Source organism: Pleurodeles waltl, chromosome 2_2, assembly GCF_031143425.1.
Source record: "Pleurodeles waltl isolate 20211129_DDA chromosome 2_2, aPleWal1.hap1.20221129, whole genome shotgun sequence".
Taxonomy (NCBI): domain Eukaryota; kingdom Metazoa; phylum Chordata; class Amphibia; order Caudata; family Salamandridae; genus Pleurodeles; species Pleurodeles waltl.
This window is the reverse complement of record NC_090439.1, coordinates 308252988-308272422: the sequence shown is the minus strand read 5'-3', so window position 1 is coordinate 308272422 and position 19435 is coordinate 308252988. Positions and strand designations below refer to the sequence as shown.

At 44.6% G+C, this 19435-nt stretch overlaps 1 protein-coding gene across 2 annotated transcripts in view; it reads left to right on the top strand.

Moving 5' to 3' along the window:
• Positions 1–19435, top strand: part of RPRD1A (regulation of nuclear pre-mRNA domain containing 1A) — a 362888-nt gene that overhangs the window by 109686 nt on the left and 233767 nt on the right. The window lies entirely within an intron of this gene.

The following is a 19435-nucleotide window of genomic DNA, read 5'->3' as shown; positions in this document are numbered from 1 at the left end:
CTCGCCGGTGGAAAGCGCTTGCAGAAATATTCCAGGTCTCAGTGCTTGATTGAGTTTCGCTCGTCACAAATCACTTTCAGCCCCATGAAACAAGACTGCAATTTTGAAAGTCTTAATAAAAAAAAAAAATCCGTACAAATCATTAAGAAACTACCCCTCCGCTTCATATGATTTATGTACGGATCGGTAATGCTCTGTAGAGACACTAGCCAGGAACAACATACTGACCTTTAACACCTAATCAATACATGAAGATTTCAGCCCCATCCTTTGGAAACGTCTGTTCAAATTAAACCTCCTACACCAAGCGTGGTACACCTTCAAGACTTATGCTTTAAATCTATGTTAATAATTGTCAGATTCACCTAAGGCTGCACTTAAAAAGTCACTGAAAAAAAAAACCATTCTATATCTGCTATTCATTAGCGGTATCTGCTGTTCATTACCAGGCCTTTTTATCCTTTTGCTATCCTAGTACCTGGTGGATACCCTTAATTACACAACAGTGGCCCTGACAAAAATGGAGGGTCAAGTTATCTTTGGAAATGGCTATCAAACCAATGCAGAGGAAAGCCTTTTGAGATCTGTAGCCTTCTGGGGCACAGTCTTTATAAAATATACCAAAACCCCCATCAACTTCATTGCTTGATGAATCGCTCCTTTGTTGACCTTAATATCCTTTCGAACATCACCAAAACCCACTTTATTCAAGAGTTATCAAAAGCTGTTCTGGACTTGATTGGTCTATTTAACTGCGTTCCAGTTAATCCCCCTCTATCGTGAACCTTGAAATACTTAATCAAACTCAACTAGTCCAATAACAACAAGTTATCATTCAGCGCTACTCCTCTTGAGCAAAAAAAAAAAGCTATCAATAGACTTCCTGAATAACATTTCAGTATAGCAGTTCTTTGTACTAAATATTTGTCAAGACCCCTCACAAGCCATGAAGAACTTGCACATTAAATTGAAAACCTTCAACAGACTCACTCAAATATCCATCGCAGAGGAAACCCTTTCAAATAGTGAAACACTGTGTAAACTCAACACACATCTGCTATACTATGCCCAGCTTAAATTCAAGCAACAATGCTACTGTGTCTCGAAGCCCTAAAATACTTGAGCGACAGTCAATTGAACCAGCCTATTAAACAGGACCCGCTGGTGATCGTTTGAATTGTAGACACTTGGGGCCTTATTTAGAGTTTGGCAGAGAGGGTACTCCTCTCGGGTATGGCCACGTCTGTCAAACTATTTTTACTCACTCTGTTTAGAGTCAAATTAATTGTCCTGTTTCCTCTGGCAGAGCCTCTGTTGGCTCCGTTGGTAGAAACCTTAGAGTGAGAGCCCCATAGACATCGGGCCATCGTACTTCAGACCATCTACCCTGTTTAAGGTGCACCTTCTGGTGTATTTTTAGGGTCGAGTCTGCGAGTGCTTCGGCATGCGTCTCATATGTGAGATCCTATTGCGTTCAGTAAAGGGCTTGGAGCCCGCGAGTGGCTCACCATTTGTGGATTTGCATGGTCCTCTTTACAACATTGTAAGTCGTCAAGATATGTCTGGCATCATTTCCATTTCTGTGTGGCGCAGGGATCAAGCACTAATTGATTTAAACTTAATTAGTGCCCGTCTGCTGCTCCCGACGTGATTGAGGTACTATTTTGTTCTAACTTCCAGTGCCCTGCAAACAGAAGACTTGTGACTGGCAAAAATGTGCCCAGCAGGACAAACAAAATTGCAAAGCTTTATTTTATAAGGCTAACTTTAATTTATGTTGTTAAGGCGTCTTTTCTGTTTCCACTCGTTTTTTTTAAATTTTTTTTATTTTATGGTTTTGTTTGTGCTTGTGGGCGCTGTTGCCAAAAGATGACAATTAACTTGTTCAAAATATACGAGACCTATTGCATTGCAAATGCTTGTTTTAATTTCCTGGAAAGCTTGACAGTCCTGAACAGGAAAACACAGAATAACCCCCACATTCTCCGGAAAATGCCAAGCTTGTCAGAGCCTTTTGTATTTTTATTTTGCAAAAACAGAGTTCTGTTTTGGAACTTAGTTTGTAAAAGAAAATAAAATAAAAAACTTCGCTGTGTAGACTATTGAACATAAAACCCGTGCAGCAAAGCTACTGTGCCTTCAACTCTGGCTCTGATGAAATCATAGCGATCTATACCAGACAGGCATACATTGTAAATATGTTCAGCTGTAGTCCGTCCATTCACTCCCCAGAATGCAGTCCACCATGGTCCAAGGCCATTCACCTTCAACTCAAATCCATAACTGTTAATAATACCCCCTATCATGCATCGAACTCGATCCTTCATTTGTTAGGCCTTATCAGAACTCTTCTGGAAAGGTTTAAGCTAGTCCCAAGAATCAACACATTGCCTGTCTCCAAACCTCTCTATGTGAAAATCCTATCTGTGGAAGTGCAGCTCTTATTCTCCATAACTAATGATCTCTTCAGCTTTTTGAAATCCGGATTCCATCATTATTGCAGCATAGTATCGTGCAGCTTTCTGTATTTGCAGGAAACTGATATTGTCTGCTTCCGGTCTTGCAAAGATTACAGTGTGCCTTCCGTTTGATTAACCCTGACACACTTATGAAAACCTTTCCACTAAGATTGGAAATCACTTTGCCACCCCTAAAATCTGCCTTTCTATTGGTGGAATAACAAATAATGAAAAACGATACTTCTGTGTATTTTGCAATACCTCTTAGTCTCTGCCTTAGAGCATTGGTTCAAGAATTCTAGGAAAGGGCTTGCCATCCCTATGCAGGCCTTACTCAACTTTCCTGTTTCTAACCTGTTCAACATCACGATCTTGCAAACACCAGTGTTAAGTAACTAGCGAATGTTATGAACTTGTTTTCTGTAAATCTGAAATCTGCCAAAACAGAATTACTATTCCTTTTGATTCAAAGAATTTGCACCACTGGTCCAAAAATTACTGAAATCAAACCCAGTCTGGACCTGGGCACCTCCTAGAGAGCTTGAAAATACTCCACACCCCAGCCAGTATCCCAGAAGTCTAATTTAATTTGCTGGTTTTTAGGCTGCTATCAGAACTTAAAGAGAATGAGACAGACATAATATTAAAAATATGAATGGAGGACTGAGTACAAACTATTCTTGGCAGTTTTCCTTCTTTCCCTGAAAATCTTAAGTAGAGTTGTGCAGAGCCTGTTAAGATTGACAGTATAGTTTTAATGCACCAGTAGGTGCTATTGGCGTTCCCCAACTGCAGTATGCCTGTGGTTGATACCCTAAGTATGGGATCTTTTGCCTTGTGTGTGTCTATCGTTGCAAGGTTGCCTCAACTGGTGGGGTCATTAATGCTTGAAATGGCTTAGTAGCCGACAGATATGATCTTGAAAACTGCCCAAAGAAGTTAGTTGCTCGTTTTTATATTTCTTTCACTTACTGGTGACATGCTTATTAACCAAAAAGAAGCAATTTTTGAGGTGGTGAGGTGCATATTTCCTCTCACTTCAGTGTCATTGAATTTTCAGACTGCCGTCTGAATCATGGTATGGTGAGGCTGATCACTGGATGGCACATACAGATAAAAACCTGGTTCTTTTTGTACATCTCCGAAATGCAAGCAGTGTACATACCTCAACAGAAGGTAATTTTGGTTCCTTATATTTCACTTTCAGCCATGCAGGTTTTGTCCTCTGTTACAATAACCTTTAAGAATGACCAGTCTTAATGTGTCAAAGGTGGCTTCAAAGTCAGCACCACAGATAGTTTCCTCTGAGCATTGTTGGAAGTGAAATAAAGATGACTGGGCACTATCTCAGTGGCTGTACTAACTGTGTTAGTGAAAGTCAATTAAGTCATTGTAAATTGATCAGCATTTTACTTTTACAAAGGACTGTAAATGAAAATGAAAGTTGACAGGGCTAAATCTGCTGCAATTTTGTTGGACTTGCTGAATGGTAATAGTTCTGTTCTGCTTTGTGTGAGCACTACCACAATGTGTTTATGCCCATCCTTATTGCTGGCAGGCATTCCTCCCGTTTTTAGAAGGGTGTATGATCCATGGTTTTTACTTCAGAAAACGGTTTATTTGTTTTGTTTTTATCAACGGAATTGCCAAAACCAATTTGACTACAAGAAGATGTTCTTACTCCTATTTAGAAGATAGTAAATACCCTTATAGAAGATACTTAAACAATGTAAACCCCTTGCAGCAATACAGCTTGTCTCATTTGTTAAACCTGTTGGAAAGAAAATATAATCCTTAAATACATATCAGCCATTATTCGTTCAAAGCAGTCTATTATTTGGTGGTTCCAACAATCTATTTAATATCTCACAAAATAAATGGCTTTAAAAAATATATATATATATATCAGGAAGTAGTTGATGGGAGATATGTTCAGTCTAGGCAAACTTTTTCCAGTTGGCTAACTGGCAAAGTCAAATTCAGAAGTCCACAGAATGGCTGTTACTGTGATCTTTCATGGAAAGGATTAGGTGTACATTGTATCCAGGTATGTTGGAACCCTTGTCTTTATCCTCCTTGGGAGTTTTATCTCTGGGAAAATCTTAATTGAGATTAGGCCACAACTGAAGGCTGAGTAGTGTCTAGACCCCAAGAAGTGCGCAGGCTCACCTTCAAATCCAGTAGTGGCACTGGTGTCACATGCTAGTATTAATCCCGCCACCCCCACGCACCCCCCACCCCTGAGGCTATAGAAGAGAGCAGAGCAGCTGCAAGGAGCAACGCCGGTGGGGCAGGGAGAGCTCATTGGTGACCATTGGCTGCAGGCTTTCTCACTTGCACAGACCACACAGCATACTCGTGCCCTGAGCCTCTTAGTCTGGTTGAGTTGAGGCTGTAAGATATTGTTGGCACTCTGCACCCCCTGCCCGGAGCTGTTTCTGTGAGGAAGCAAAGCGCCTGAGCAGCACTCTTCTGTGGGAGAGCGTTCATACGTGTTTGTAGTAATTGCACGCTTAGCTGCTGGACAAGGGGCCTAGGGGCTGCCAGAATTACCCTTCCCTTGCAGCAGGAGGCCGCTCCCATCATTTCGGCATGCATCTGGCCACAGATAAGCGAAAGAGGGAGTCTGCCTTTGTGATTTCTGGGTTTCCTGATTGGGAGGATATTCTGAAGCAGATAGTGTTGGTGATATCCGCTCAGTTGTACTAATCAGACTGCCTGTACAAGGCAGTACTGCCCTATAGACAGCGGAGGTAGTGGACACAATGCTACCTTTACCCAGCTTGGAGATGGGAGCTTCAGCCTGACACTGAGAGGGCTTTGCGGTCAATTGGACATTTGGTTGAACGAGTAATGAGTTCTCAAAGCAATTCTCACTATGCCCAATGGGAAGGCCCCCAGTCCTTATGGGGTGCTTGCTGACATATTCAAAGCAGAGCCTCAAAATTGGGCTAAAATGTTAACGCACATAGGCAGTACGGTGTGTAGTCAAGTCATCCCGCAAACTTGGTCCAAAGCTATAATTGTCCGTTTTTAAGAAGGGATAAAGAGCAGATCCAAAATGTTAACGCCCTATTTCTCTGATTTGATTTAACCGTTAAGGTCATTGATAAAGTTATTTTATCCAGGCTTATGGAGTGGTCTGATCAAAACCATATTATCTCGGGTCTTCGGTTAGGTTTTAGGCCTGGGAAAGGAACTTAGGACCAGTGTTTGAATTTACAATTGATTACTGGGAAATAAGGGTCTGTTACACATGGTATTTATGGACCTTACCTCAGCGTTTGATTTTGTGAATAGAAGGAAACTGTGGGGGATGATGATTGAGTTGGGGGTGGAATGAAGGGTGGTGTGTTTCTTAGCCGATTTGCATCGGGAACTTGCTGCCAATATATGATATGATCAGGAAGGCCTTCTCTGAACTTCGGGGAGGGTGGGGGGTTTCTGGGGGGGTTTGGGAGGAGGGGGTGAGACAGGGTTGTATCTTGGCCCCATTTTTATTCATTTTATATATTAACCTTGGGTCGGGACCTAAGTACAGCTTGTAAGGACATTCCTAGGGCTGGTTCACAATTTGTACCTGGCTCTTTTGTACGCAAATGACTCGTTTCTAATGACCTCCAAGGTCTTGCAACAGCATTTGATTTGTTTGCATCTTTAATGAGTACTTTAGATTTAAGTACCAATTACTTTGTCTCACACAATGGTTGTGGGAACTAGGAAATCGCAGAAAAAGTGCTCTGAGGAGGGTGAGGTAAGGAGTTGGTCAGAATCCCAACCTTCTTTTTATTTGGGAGTACTTTCTGACGAGAAAGGGTCTTTTTGGGGGAGTGGGGGTCCCCAAATGAGATTAAAAAGGAATGTCTTCTCTCGGGCAATTGTAGCAAAATTAGACTTTACCAAGAAGCTGGGAGCGAAATCAGTTTGGACCCTTATTAAGATCTATCAAGGCAAGTGTGTCCCCGTTGTGTATTTTGGTAGTGACATCTGGGGTTCTCAGAATTTGAAAGAAATCCCGACAGAGAAGGCACAAGAGCTTAGTAAACCTACTGTCCGCTTTTATGTTAAAAACTTGCCCTCTGATGGAACCTTGTTTGATCACTGTTACGTTACTACAGCATCGTTCATTATTGACTAGTTTTAGGCTCAATTTATTACACTGGTCTCTTGCAGTTCCTCAGGGGAGACATAAAGTGGAAGAGGAAGGCCCAGGCCCTAACAATGATTTTTCCCAGCAAGATATGGTGCACTTTGTGTATTTTTTTTGGTTTTTTTTTTGGTGGGTACTATACTAAACCCAGGCGCTGGTATATTGTGCCTTTGCTCAGGAAATGCTCTTATGTGCAGGTGAAACCTGCCCTGCTGTACCTTCAAACACTAATCAGTTCTCTTGTTTGTTTTAATGTTGCTAGTTTCCTGGTGAGAGCTCACAGGATCAGGACGTTTTTGCCTAGTTGATATGTAGGCTCCCTGACAAGGATGTGGGCTATATATTTTTGATACTTTTTAATATACTTTTATTCTATTTTTTTTAACCTGTTTTTAATTGTTATTATTATCTTGTGTCTGTGTGGAAATGCACTTTTATGACTTTTGGCGGTCGAATAAAGTTTTGATGATTTTTCCTTTGACTTTCATTCTAGGTTCATTTATTTTATGTGATTATTCTGAAAATTTGGCAAAGATGCATTTTTTAAAATCTCGGCGTTGCCTTTTTCTGAAAAAAAACTTAATTATGGAAAACTGATCAAAAATGGTGGTTTTTCAAATGACCACGCAAGTTATCAAATTTGGGGTGCTTTCAGTGCACTCCAGAATTGGCATGGGTGCCCCACTGATGTCCAAGATTCATGAGGGGAGTATGTATGCATTTACATTTCAAGGTCCTGCCTGTTGCATTTGGGCCAGTGTGCACCCAAGACATGACCCTGCTTTGCAGCCTTCATGAAGAGGTATGCAATCAATTACTGTAATATATTCAAATAGTTGAGCAGGATTGAAATCTGCATGCTTCTGGCAAAAACGTATCAAAACTTTGCAATGTGTAGTGTTTCTATGCAAATGCAAAAGTAAACCTGGTCATCTATCACTAGCATCCATTGTTTCCAGTTCAGCACTTCCAGTACTTTGATCAATCACCACATATTTGAATCTTTACACACACTGTTCGAAGACCGCAAAGTGTTGCAGGATACAGAAACTCAGGACCTTATTAAATAATAGATGACTATTTGAGACATTTGAAGTAACACGCAATACCTTACAAAAGAATGCCGACTTGGCAACAGTATAGATCGAAATTAAACCTAAAAGTGTTGTTTAAAGAACTACAAGTAAATTTCACAGTACCAATTTGTAGGAAAGTACCCCCTTTCTTGGCATGGTTACCCCCATTTTTTGCCTGTTGGCAGTGTGTTTGGCTGTTTTCACTGGAATACTGCTAAGACCCCTGTGATTATGCTCTCTCCCTTTAAACTTGGTTACTTGAACCACATACACGGTACATTTGGCATACCAGTGCCCCCATGTAAGTCCCTATTATATGGTACCCAGGGCATTGGTGTTCCAGGGATCCCCATGGGCTGCAGCATGTATTATGCCACCCATGGGGAGCCCATGCAAAGTGTATCTGCAGGCCTGCCATTGCAACCTGCGTGAAAGGGTGCCCCTGCACCCTTTTCACTACAGGTCACTGCACCAGGTCACTGTATGTCACCCCTATGGTAGGCCCTCCTAGCACAGTGGGCAGGGTGCAAGTACCTGTGTGTGTGGGGCACCCCTGCATGAGCAGACGTGCCCCCACAAACTCCACCTCCATTTTCATGGACTTCGTGAGTGTGGGGATGCCATTTTACGCCTGTACTGGACATACATCACTACCCATGTCCAGCTACATAATGGTAACTCCGACCCTAGGCATGTTTGGTATCAAACATGTCGGAATCGTACCCCAATACTGTTGCCAGTATTGGAAGTATGATTCCATGCTCTCTGAGGACTCCTTAGAGGACCCCCAGCATTGCTCCTACCAGGCTTCTGGGATTTTCTGGGCAGCATGAGCTGCTGCCACCCCTCAGACAGATTTCGGACTTCCTGCTGCTTAAGCAGCTCAAGCCCTGGAAGGCAGAACAAAAGATTTCATTTTTGGGGTGGGGAGATGGGGGGAGGGGAGGGTGGAGGGGAAGGGAAGGGAGGGAAGAGGGGAAAGGGTGGGGTGGAAGAGGGGTGTTAACATCCTCTCCATTTGGAAATAGATGTTGCATGGCTTGGGAGGGGTAGCCTCACCCAAGCCACTGGTATGCTTTGAAGGGCACATTTGGTCTCCTCCATGCATAAGCCGGTCTACACCAGTTCAGGGATCCCCAGTCCCACCTCTGGCACAAAACTGGACAATGGAAAGTGGAGTGACCACTCACCTGTCCATTACCACCCCAGGGGTGGTGCCCAGAGCTCCTCCAGAGGGTCCCTTGGTTCTGCCATCTTGAATCCAAGATGGATAGAGGCCTCTGGGAACATCTGAGTGGCCAGGTCCAGCAGGTTACATCACAGCCCCCTCCTGATTGGTCACCTAGCCAGGTGTTCACCTATCTCCCTTTCTGGGCTATTTAGGGTCTCCCTCTTGGGTGGGTCCTCAGGTTTGGATTGCAAGATTCCAGCAGGACTCCTCTGCAACCTCTACTTCAACTTCTGACCACTGGAGCTGTGACTGGACCATCCAGGAACCAACAATCTGCGTCCATGACAAAGACTCTGCTTGCAGCATAGTTTCCACAACTCCTTCCAGCTTCTGCAGCATTTCCCTGGCTGTGCATCCTCTGAGGACATCAAGTCTTCAGCCTGCATGAGAAGAAAGAAGGAATCTCCCTTGTAGTGAAGGAGTCACTCCCCTACATCCGCAGGCTCCAACTGCAACAATGACCAGCTGCGGGGATCTCCTCTTATCCTGAGCTGCGTGGATCCTGCATCACGAGTGGTGGTCTGGAGTAGTCTTCTTGGTCCTCTCTGCCAGCTGTCCAACTTTGGTGGAGGTAAGCCCTTGCCTTCCTAAACAGGACAGTACCCCTGTGCACTGCATCTCTTGCAGCTACCAAGGCTTATTGGCATCGCCTTCAAGGGATCTTCAGGCTCCATGTAACCCAGCACTCTTGCCTTCGACACACATCACTCTGCATGCTTCTCTTGCAGCGTGGGACCCTTCTCCAGTTGTCCTGTGTGGGCTCGCCTGCGACTCCTGGTTCGTCGTCCAGTGGGTCTTCTGTGTGGGGGCTGCCTTTTCTTCTGTGGACTCTTTACTTGCTGAGGCTCCCCCCAAGCCCCTCTCGTGGGTTGAGTCCTCCAGGACCTTGCTGGTCCCTGGCAGTTCCGCTTTTGCTTCACCGCTACTTCTGCCTTTGCCAAGAATTGTTGGTGGCCTTTCCACGCTACTAACCGACTGCAATCTTCCATCCGATGTGGGACGTCGACTACATACTCCAGGAACTCTTCTCCGGCTCCAGGGCTGCATTGCTGACCGTCTTCATCCTACCGTCGACCAACTCCTACAGATGGGTGGGTAGTGGCAGTTCCACAACTGGACACTCCTGCGACTTCTGGACTTGGTCCCCTTCTTCCACAAGTCTTCCTCTTCAGGAATCCACCGCTGGTTTCTTGCAGTCTTGTCTAGGTGTTGCATTATCTTAATTTTGGGTGATTTGGGGAAACTCCAGTAACTTACTCCTTTCTTTCTGGTCACTGGGGGGCACTGTGGTACTTACATTTGGGGTTTCCTAATTCCTCTAGCTCCCCTCTACACACTCTACTTACCTAGGTGGGGGTCCTGCATTCGCATTCCATTTTTTTTGGTATGTGGTTTGGGGCCCCCTAGGGTCACTATTGTATATTGCTATTTGCACTGTTTTCTATTGCTTTTTGTGCCTATTTCTGATTACTAGTGTACATATCTAGTGTGTTACTTACCTCCAGTTGGAGAGTTGCCTGTCTAGTACTTTTTGGTTATTGTGTCACTAAAATAAAGTACCTTTGTTTTTGTAACACTAAGTGTTTTCTTTCATGTGTGTAAGTGTTGTGTGACTACAGTGGTATTGCATGAGCTGTGCATGTCCCCTAGATAAGCCTTGGCTGCTCATCCACAGCTGCCTCTAGGGAGCCTGGCTTCTAAACACTGCCTACACTACAAAAATAGGGGATACCTGGACCTGCAATAAGGTGTAAGTACCTCAGGTACCCACAACACACCAGGCCAACTTCCTACACAGTTGCATCCATGTTGGTATCAGTAGCTAATTTCAACATGGTCATATTCCAAGGGAACTAGAGTGGGATGGTAAAGCTCACATTTTTTTACTGTCAGAATTTTTTTTTAGTTTTTTTGGGCACATTACGACCTTTTAAAATGGGAGCCAAATTATCAAGGAATTAACACAGTGGATCACAGTTGTATGTTTGGAAATACTACTTTACTGTAACTTGCCATGCCGGAATAAGGAATTTAATGGCTCAAAACCATATCTGGATCTAGTGTGTTGGGAAGACCAGGAACTGAATCCGAAACCACTGTAAGCAATATTGTGTCTGTGTGGTGGGAACTCCACAATGTAATCTGATTGTGGATAGGTACAGTGAGAAATATATGAACATCTAGGTCCACATTGGAGGGATCAAATGCAGAAGTTTTCTCAATATGATTGTTCTGGTCCACAATTGATAGTGTTGAAATATATAGTGATACTTATTGCCTCAACATGATGCTGATGTCTTTTCAGCTGTTTTTTAGTTAGTTTTAGCTGTTACTACTATCTGTAAGTTGATTAACCTGACATATGAATCTTTGTGTGCCATCTTTGTTCTCATTGTTCCTCTCTTATGTAAACAATGTGTGATATTCTCTTTAGCAACCCGTGCAACTCTATAAGCAATAAAGTGCTGAATTAAAACCGGTTCTGCATTGTAGGATTCTTACTGATAATCATGAAAGTAGAATAGTCCTGCCTGCGTGGGGGGAACCCGAAACACTTATATTTGTGACATTTGACATAGCCATCAAAATGTTAACATCAGTTTGAACTGGTTTCATAGTAGTCTGTGCCCAAAGTGTCCCTTCTGGTAGGAGATCTGGAATCTCAACGGCCACCACATCGGTACCGATGACTTTAACATCGACTAGTGCTCCACAGAGTTGCCATAATGTGACAGTGATGCTTCCGTTTTCTATCCCTGGATCCAACTCTGGATATGTCCTTTTCATAGAAGGAACTTTCTTTTCTGCTTCTCCTTTTCTTCAGCTGTCAGATTTTCTAATTTTCCTCTCATGCAGATAACTCCCCTGTCCTTCAAAGCTCTTTTTGACTTCTTCTGACAATTGTGACGTTCTCTTATACTGCGAGAAGGTGGAAGGCAAACCACACATAAATCATGGGAATCCGAAAAAGCCATTTCACCCACGATATTCTAAGTTATTGACTTAAGTGAGAATACCTTTGATTAGTATTACAAGTAATAATTATTGTTAGTGGTTCTTTATTGTTCTTTTTTAGTCTAATAACTGACCTACCCTCTGAAGCCATTGGCTAGTACTGCATATGCTACAGAAAAACACTAATTGGCATCAAGGATAATGCAACATTTGACTCCACCTTCCACTAGCTGCCTGAAAAAGCTCAAGGAACTTGGTGGATGCTAAAGTGAAATTGCTATAATAAATTGATCACACTTCTCTGAAATTTTCAGTAAAGCATTTCATTGTGGACAGATTGCAAAGCTGGAGATGTAGAGTTTCAGGTGGATAACTTTGTTTTTTTTAAAAATAGGTTGTTGGTGACATAAGAAACAAGCATTTGCAATGCAACGGGTCTCGCGTTTGCTCGTGTTAGAGCTGATAGCGTTGTAAACTCGTAGCTGGACTTTTCACTCGTCATAAAACCTATCGGCAAAAGTGCAATAACCAGAAAAAGTGCAATTAAGTGTGTAACAGGGTCGATATTATGTAAAGCGCTCGACTTCTGGCAAGCGAGATTGCGCTGGGGAAATAGAGAAAAAGTAGTCCACGAACCGGACGGAAAACAGCGAGCCTCGTATGTTTTCTGTACTTGGTTGGTGCGCTCGAGGATGGCTATCCACCGGAAAAGGCATGACATATGCGTGCCTTCCACGAATGAAATCAAGCAAATTCTAACAGGCGAGCCCACGAGCCAATGAAAGACACTGACGTGACGTGGACGGGGCTCCGAGCCCTTTTTAATTCCTAAAGCGTCTCGCTCAGCGAAACGCATGCACATGCAACACAGGCTCGACCCTAAAAAGTGAGAGCTGGTGCATTTTACAGGGAACAAAATAGAAGCAAAAATGATTAACCCATTCCTTAGTTGCTGCTGCTTATATGGTATCAATATTATTTCCAATTCTAATGCTGCACTGTCTTAACCAGTGCATTTGCCCACCTGACTTAGTAGAAAAATTATTTCTTGTAGTCTGGATTCAAAATTACCAGTTTGTGGCTTCAGATACACATGCTTTGCATACTTCTGTCATCTAGTCCTGGACTTGGGCGCGTGCAACTTGTTTTTGTTCTACGAGGTCACGACATGTAGTAACTCCACCTATGGTAGAGACTGAGCATGGATATCGGCTGTATAGTGGATTGTTTTTCTCCACCATAGGGTTCAGACATGCATACAGGAGCTCTGGTTCAATGCCAAGGATATGGCCAGGCCTCTGGCACTGTCCCTCATTGGTCCAAATGATCCTACTGTTCGGTTTTCACTGTCTGGTGTTGGTTTGACTCCATCTTGCTGTAGACAAACTCTCTCCATCGGGGCTCTGCCACCTTCAATTCCCATCATTTCAACAGCTGAAAATGTCTACATGATGGAAAGAACTCCTTTTCGGTTCTGCCCAGCTTGACACACCAAGTACCCCAGGACGGACTTGCATGAAATCTGTAGCTTGTGCGTGTCCCCAGACCACCAAGAGGGATTCTCTGCACTATCTTGATTTTCTGCAACACAGACACTTTGGAGGAGCAGGGTGTGACTCATTGCCTCAGCTTCAAGGTGCAGCGCTGTGGAGAGGACACCCAAGACATCTACGGAAAAACAGAAATGGAAGCTGTGAAACAACCTGGACTGCCTGGTGCCAAAAATCTAGGAGTTCTTATCTGAGGTCAACGGACTCCACCTGTCGAAGCTGAAGGACTCCTTCCAGCTCAAGGCCTGTTGCCTAGGACCACTATACTGTACTTCTATATCCCGTCCTTCTGAGGCACCAGCCTTGCCTCATCTGATGGCTCCAGGTCCCACTGGCTCATGGCAGTGGTCAGCACCCAACAACTGAGTTGGACCTGATGTCCTCATTACCCTCTACCCCGAAGTTCGTTTCAACGCCTCACCCCTCAATATTGGCCGCTGCTTCAGTGCTGGATCTGAAGATGCCCTCTCAGCTGCACTCTGAGTCAAACTTCCTGGCTGAGAACCACCTTGTGGCATTCTGGGCGCTGACCTTCAGCTCCATCCAGCCATCATCAGTAGAGCTCTAACCGGCCTATCTTGTAACACCTTCAGGAGTGTCTCAGTGCCAGTCATCAGAGGATCCACATTCAGGCGGGCAAAGGCTTGATTCTGGCATAGCCTATCAGGCCACCCAAGTACTCATCCCTGACAAGAGGAGACAGAGTTCAAGGAGGTCCACAACTCTTCTTTGGTGCAGATGCCAGGGCAGACACCTCTCCAATACTGCCCGGACGTTCCAGGCCTCCTCCTTGGTTCACCAGATCACAGCAGCAAATCCCTTCCTAGGGTTTATGCAGGGGAGAGTGTAAGGGGAACAATGGAAGAGGGAAAGGCAAGGAGGCAGCTACCGGAGGAGCCACCGCCCCAAAACGGTGACACACTACTTTCCTTCTGACCATGCAACAGCTGTCGGGGCAACGTTGCAGGGATTCGTGCCCCACTGCGAGGCAATTATCTCAGACAGGTGGGTTCTGGGCATCATACAGGGCACCCTCCGTGCCCAGACCCCCTTAGGAGTGATAGTGCTGCGCTTTACAAATGCTGTGATTGACTATGGTAAAAGAGGTCAGGGATATTTGCCTATGCTTTTCTGCCTCTCCCACTCCTACCATTTGTAGTCCGCAGGCTGAGGCAGATATCCCTTTCTTTCATCTTCATAGTACCAAGCTGGGCTTGCAAGCTGTGGTACTCCACTCTGCTAGAGCTCTCTCTAGTTCCCCATGAGAAGCTCCCTAACAGGCCAGACCTTCTCGCACAGAACCACATTACTCTGACTCTCCGGTCCTCAGCAGCTCAACCTTGAGATTTGGCTCCTTGGCTCTTACATTGGTTATCTCAACCTCTCAGAGGTTTGTAAGTCTATTCTTCGTGAACCACGAAGGCCGACTTGCGCAGCCAAATGGAAATGTTTTATGCACTATCGCCTTCCCACACATATCAGTCCACTTACACGGTCAGTCGGTACAAGACATTCTGTTACCTTCTCCACCTTCACCAGTCCGGCCTCTCCTATGTTTCCATTCAATTACATCTACTTGGTGTGGCTGATTACATTCGCTGTTCAGATGACTAATCATTAAGGCCTTCATGGGAGAACTTGAGCAGCTTATCCTGACCAGGACGCTTCCTGTTCCGGTGTGAAATCTTAACATTGCAGGCTCACGAGTCCTCCTTTTGAGCCACTTCATTCTTGTCTGCTGAAACTTCTTTCATTGAAATTAGCTTTCTTTGTAGTCAACACTTCCCTCAAATGAGTCAGTGAAATACACTCTCTTACCTTGAAAGTGTCTTTCTTTCAAGTTCATCATGATCGGGTGGTTCTTGTAACCAACCCCTAATTCCTTCCCAGGGTGGTCTCCAGCTTACACCATAATCAGCTAATCAAGTTGCCAGTCTTCTTTCCACATCCAGAATCTGTAGTGTAACGCAGCTTACCTACCTTAAATGTCAAGAGTGTTAAACTACTACGTTGAAAGAACAAAAAATTTTCAGAAGTTACAACAGCTATTTGTGTCTTACTCCAAGCCACACAGGAGGCATGCCATTTCCAAGGCAGGGTTTCCATGTTGGCTTGGCAAGTGAATTCAGATTTGTAGCTCTATAGCTAAAATGTCCCTGCCAGTCACTCCCAGATCCAGTTGCACTTACAAGAAAGGACCTACAATGGCTTTCCTAGGGAAAATACCATTAGCGGACACCACCCCTCACACTTTTATTAAGAACTAGTGTGGATGTCCTGGCGAGACAACAAGATAGAGTTGGCTGGGCTGTTCTATGCACACGATTTCAGTCTTCTGTAACATCCTCAGGCTAAGCCACTGCTTTTGGGAGGACTGCTTTACAATCTATACACAGATTACGTATCTACAGCTACATATGCCACGTACTGAAAATGTTACCCTGTAGCATCTGTTTGTGGCATGTAGTGCTGTAGATTCACATGCTCCCACCCTCCTCCCCGGTCACATGGAATCTGTTGCAGATGATCTTGTCTTAATTCTTTACTTCTCATGGTCCTCATTACTGTATCTCTCTGCTTCATCTACATGTCTGCCCTCCATTCAGAAAAATAATATAACTATGGAGCAGATGCCCAGGCACATTACTGAAGATGGGTGGAGTCAACACACCTCGTGACTAAGTCTTCTTTGAACAAAAACAAGTTTCACACATCTGAGACCAATCCTAGATGGCAGAGTATGCACAGTATGTGAATCTACAGCACTGCATAACAAACATGCTTACAGGGTAAGTAGCATTTTCCTTATTGTTCGATTTGAAAGTGTGTGTGTGTTAGGCTTTGGCAACAAAATCTGGTATGCTTTTATAGTGTGCTCTCTGCTTTGGAAGAGTGGTATTACACCCTCTTGGGCAGTGAGCTCTGGAGTTTGCTGTAGTATCCTCCATACAGATTGTAGGCAATGAACTGAACTGAACGTTTGAAACGTCTTCTGGTAAATTCAGATTCTTTATATTACTACTACTGATGGGGTTTCGCTAATGCTTGGAATTTCATTGACCAGCATGTCGTTCTTTTCAGAATTCAACTGTATTATGGAGAATAAAATGTTACCTGTAGTAGTAATTACTCCAGTATTGGAACTTTCATAGATTCACATGCTTGAATCCTTCCCCGTCGTCGAGATGGGAGCCCCCGGTACATCAAAACAGCTATACATACAGGCTACTGCAATGAAAAAAGGCCTAAAGGCTTTCACTTTAGTAGCCTATCCTTATTACTATGAGCAAAAAAGGACCAAACAAGGCCCAGCCAATCAGGCTTTCCCTCCCTCTAGAACTCTCCTGAGAGGAGCTCCCTTCCCTCAGATTTTCTACTGCACGTCGTGCTACGGATTCTCCATTGAGCTCTGCTCAGTCAACACTTCAGAGAAGTTCATTTTTGCTATTTTTCCTCAGAAAAAGGATTTCCAACAGCAAGTAAGTTGTCTTCTTCTTACTTTACTTAAGGGAACTCTATTTTGAGCAGAATTCACCATGTCTGATAAAGAGAAGAAAAGCCTTTTCAGAGGCTTTAAGACCTGTGGGAAGAAAAGGCTACACTTTGTGGACCCACACAAGGATTGCATTTATTGCCTCTACCCTGACCATGGAGCCAAAGACTGCAAAGTTTGCAGGACCTTTTCTAACAAACCCTCAAAGACAGGGAAGGTAGGCTACTAATTTTGCTCCAGAAGTTGAAGTCCAGATCTACTCCAGTGTCTGGTTGTGACAGTGAGGAATCTACAACTTCCTCCAGAAAACTACAGAAAAGAGGCAGATCTCCTCAACCCCACTCAGAAGCTCTTCCAAAAAAGGCTCACAAAAAGACCAAATGGGTGTCCTCTATAGCTGGAAGTCCTTCCAGTTCTCCTCACAGGAGTTCTGTTTCTTCTAAAAGACGCTCTAAAGAAAGATCAGTCTCTTCAGAGTGCAGCAAGAGAGCCTTTTCTGAGCCTCCAACGCCACCTCCTGTGGTGAAACATGTCTTTAAGAGGCCATCCGAAACATCTATGACTACGACATCGTCGACAAGAGCACCGTTGATGGCTGTGCCTAAAGGTGTTTTTACAGCTTCGTCATTGACTGCTACAACTTCTACAGTCTGTACGTCGGCATCTTCCTCATCGACAAGCGTGTCGACGGTGTTTATGGTTGCCTCGCCCATCGCCTCTCCTTCATCGATGCTACCGCCGGTGAGACTGTCGACGTTGACTCTGCCATCGTCGTTTTCCTCGTCTATGAGAATTTCTCCAGCGATTTCTCCGTCGGCGCTCCCATCGACGATGCCGACGAGTTTGCCAGCACGGTTCCCATCGACGATGCCATCCGTTTTGCCGTCGAAGAGGGTTAAAGCACATAAGAAGTCTGTTTTCCTTTCGCCATTCGTGACATCTCCAAGTAGGGTTTCAGCCTTGGTACCTACGCACATACTGGAACTAGAGGACTCAGATGATGAGGGACCTTTCGGGGTTTCTCATAGTCCATCAGAACTACACGTCAAGTGCCAGGATCTAGAGGAAGACACCCAGCATGATCCGCGCTCTTACTACCCGCAGGCACACCAGTATCCTTATCAGGAGCAGATGGTTTCTTTGCCAGGATCACTCATAGCTGATCTGAAGCTCATGCTGGATGACTACAGAAGGTGGTTTCCACCAGCAGGGTTGGAAGTTCAGCAGCCTTCTGTTGCGCCCTCTGTGCCTTCTACTCCGGTCCATCCAGGAATCCAGCCATCTCATGTACCGCCACAGACACCAATTTCCATCCCTACGCAGGATTTGTCCTCTTCTGATGATGATGATGATGACAGAGAGGGAGAATTACCGGATGCAATAGCAGAGTGGGATGACTATCAAATTCCTACTCTGTCCTCACCCTCTCCGGTTCCTGTAGATTCCCCTCCTGGTGACATCAGCGGTTTCCACAACCTGCTTGAAAGAGCTACGAAAATGTTTGAGTTGCCCATGCAGCAGATGGACTGCTTGTTGTATGATTTTAAGGAGCCGTTTCAGAAGAGTGTAAAATCTATGCTGATTGTGGACTATATCTGGAATGAGAGCATTAAAGTTATGAAGAACCCAGCCACGGTCACCCTGGTTCTACCTGTCCTTGACAAAAAGTATAAGGCGCCTGAAGACTCTCCAGCCTGCCTCGCGGGCCATCCCAGACCTGACTCAGTTATTGCCCAGGCAGCACAGCGCAGATCTAGAAACCCTTCAGCACCAATCTCTGCCCCACCAGACAAGGAGGGTAGGAGATTAGACAACATAGGAAAACTCTTCTCCTCAATAGCTTCGCTTATTATAAGGGCTTCTAGCTCTCTGGCTATCATAGGCAGATATGGGCTGACATTGCGCCCTATTTGGATCAACTGCCAGGAGACTGTAAATTGGAAGCCAGGAAAGTCTTGCAGAGAGGAGAGAGGTCTTCTGCAGAAATCATAGACTGTGCTATGGACATTGCCACCATGGCTTTCCGTCAGATGGCAGGTTCCGCGGTTCTCAGAAGGCAGGTTGGCTTCGAGCGACTTCATTTAGACACAAAATTCTTGACCTCCCTTTTGATGGTGAAACCCTTTTCAGGAAGCACATTGATGATGCGCTTCAGTCAATCAAAACAGACACTGACACGGCCAGGTCCCTTGTCACCCTGCAGTTTAAAAGACGGCCTTTTTGAGGAGCTAGAGGCTGAGGCTACTCATCGTATAGACCAGGTTTTTATCAGTATAGATACCCCTCTGTCTCTGCGGCATCCCATTCCTTTCGTCCTCAGTTTCAACAGAGAATGCCTCCACAGGCAGCTTATTTGAGAGCTACCCAGAGAGGAGAGGCTGGAAGACAACTAAAAGACATAGGCCATAGACAATGACTTGCTATTGTCTCCGGCTACGAACCTTCCCTTGGGCTCAAGACCAGGGGGAAGGATTTTCCTCTACTTCCACAATTGGCAGAAGATAACATCAGACCAATGGGT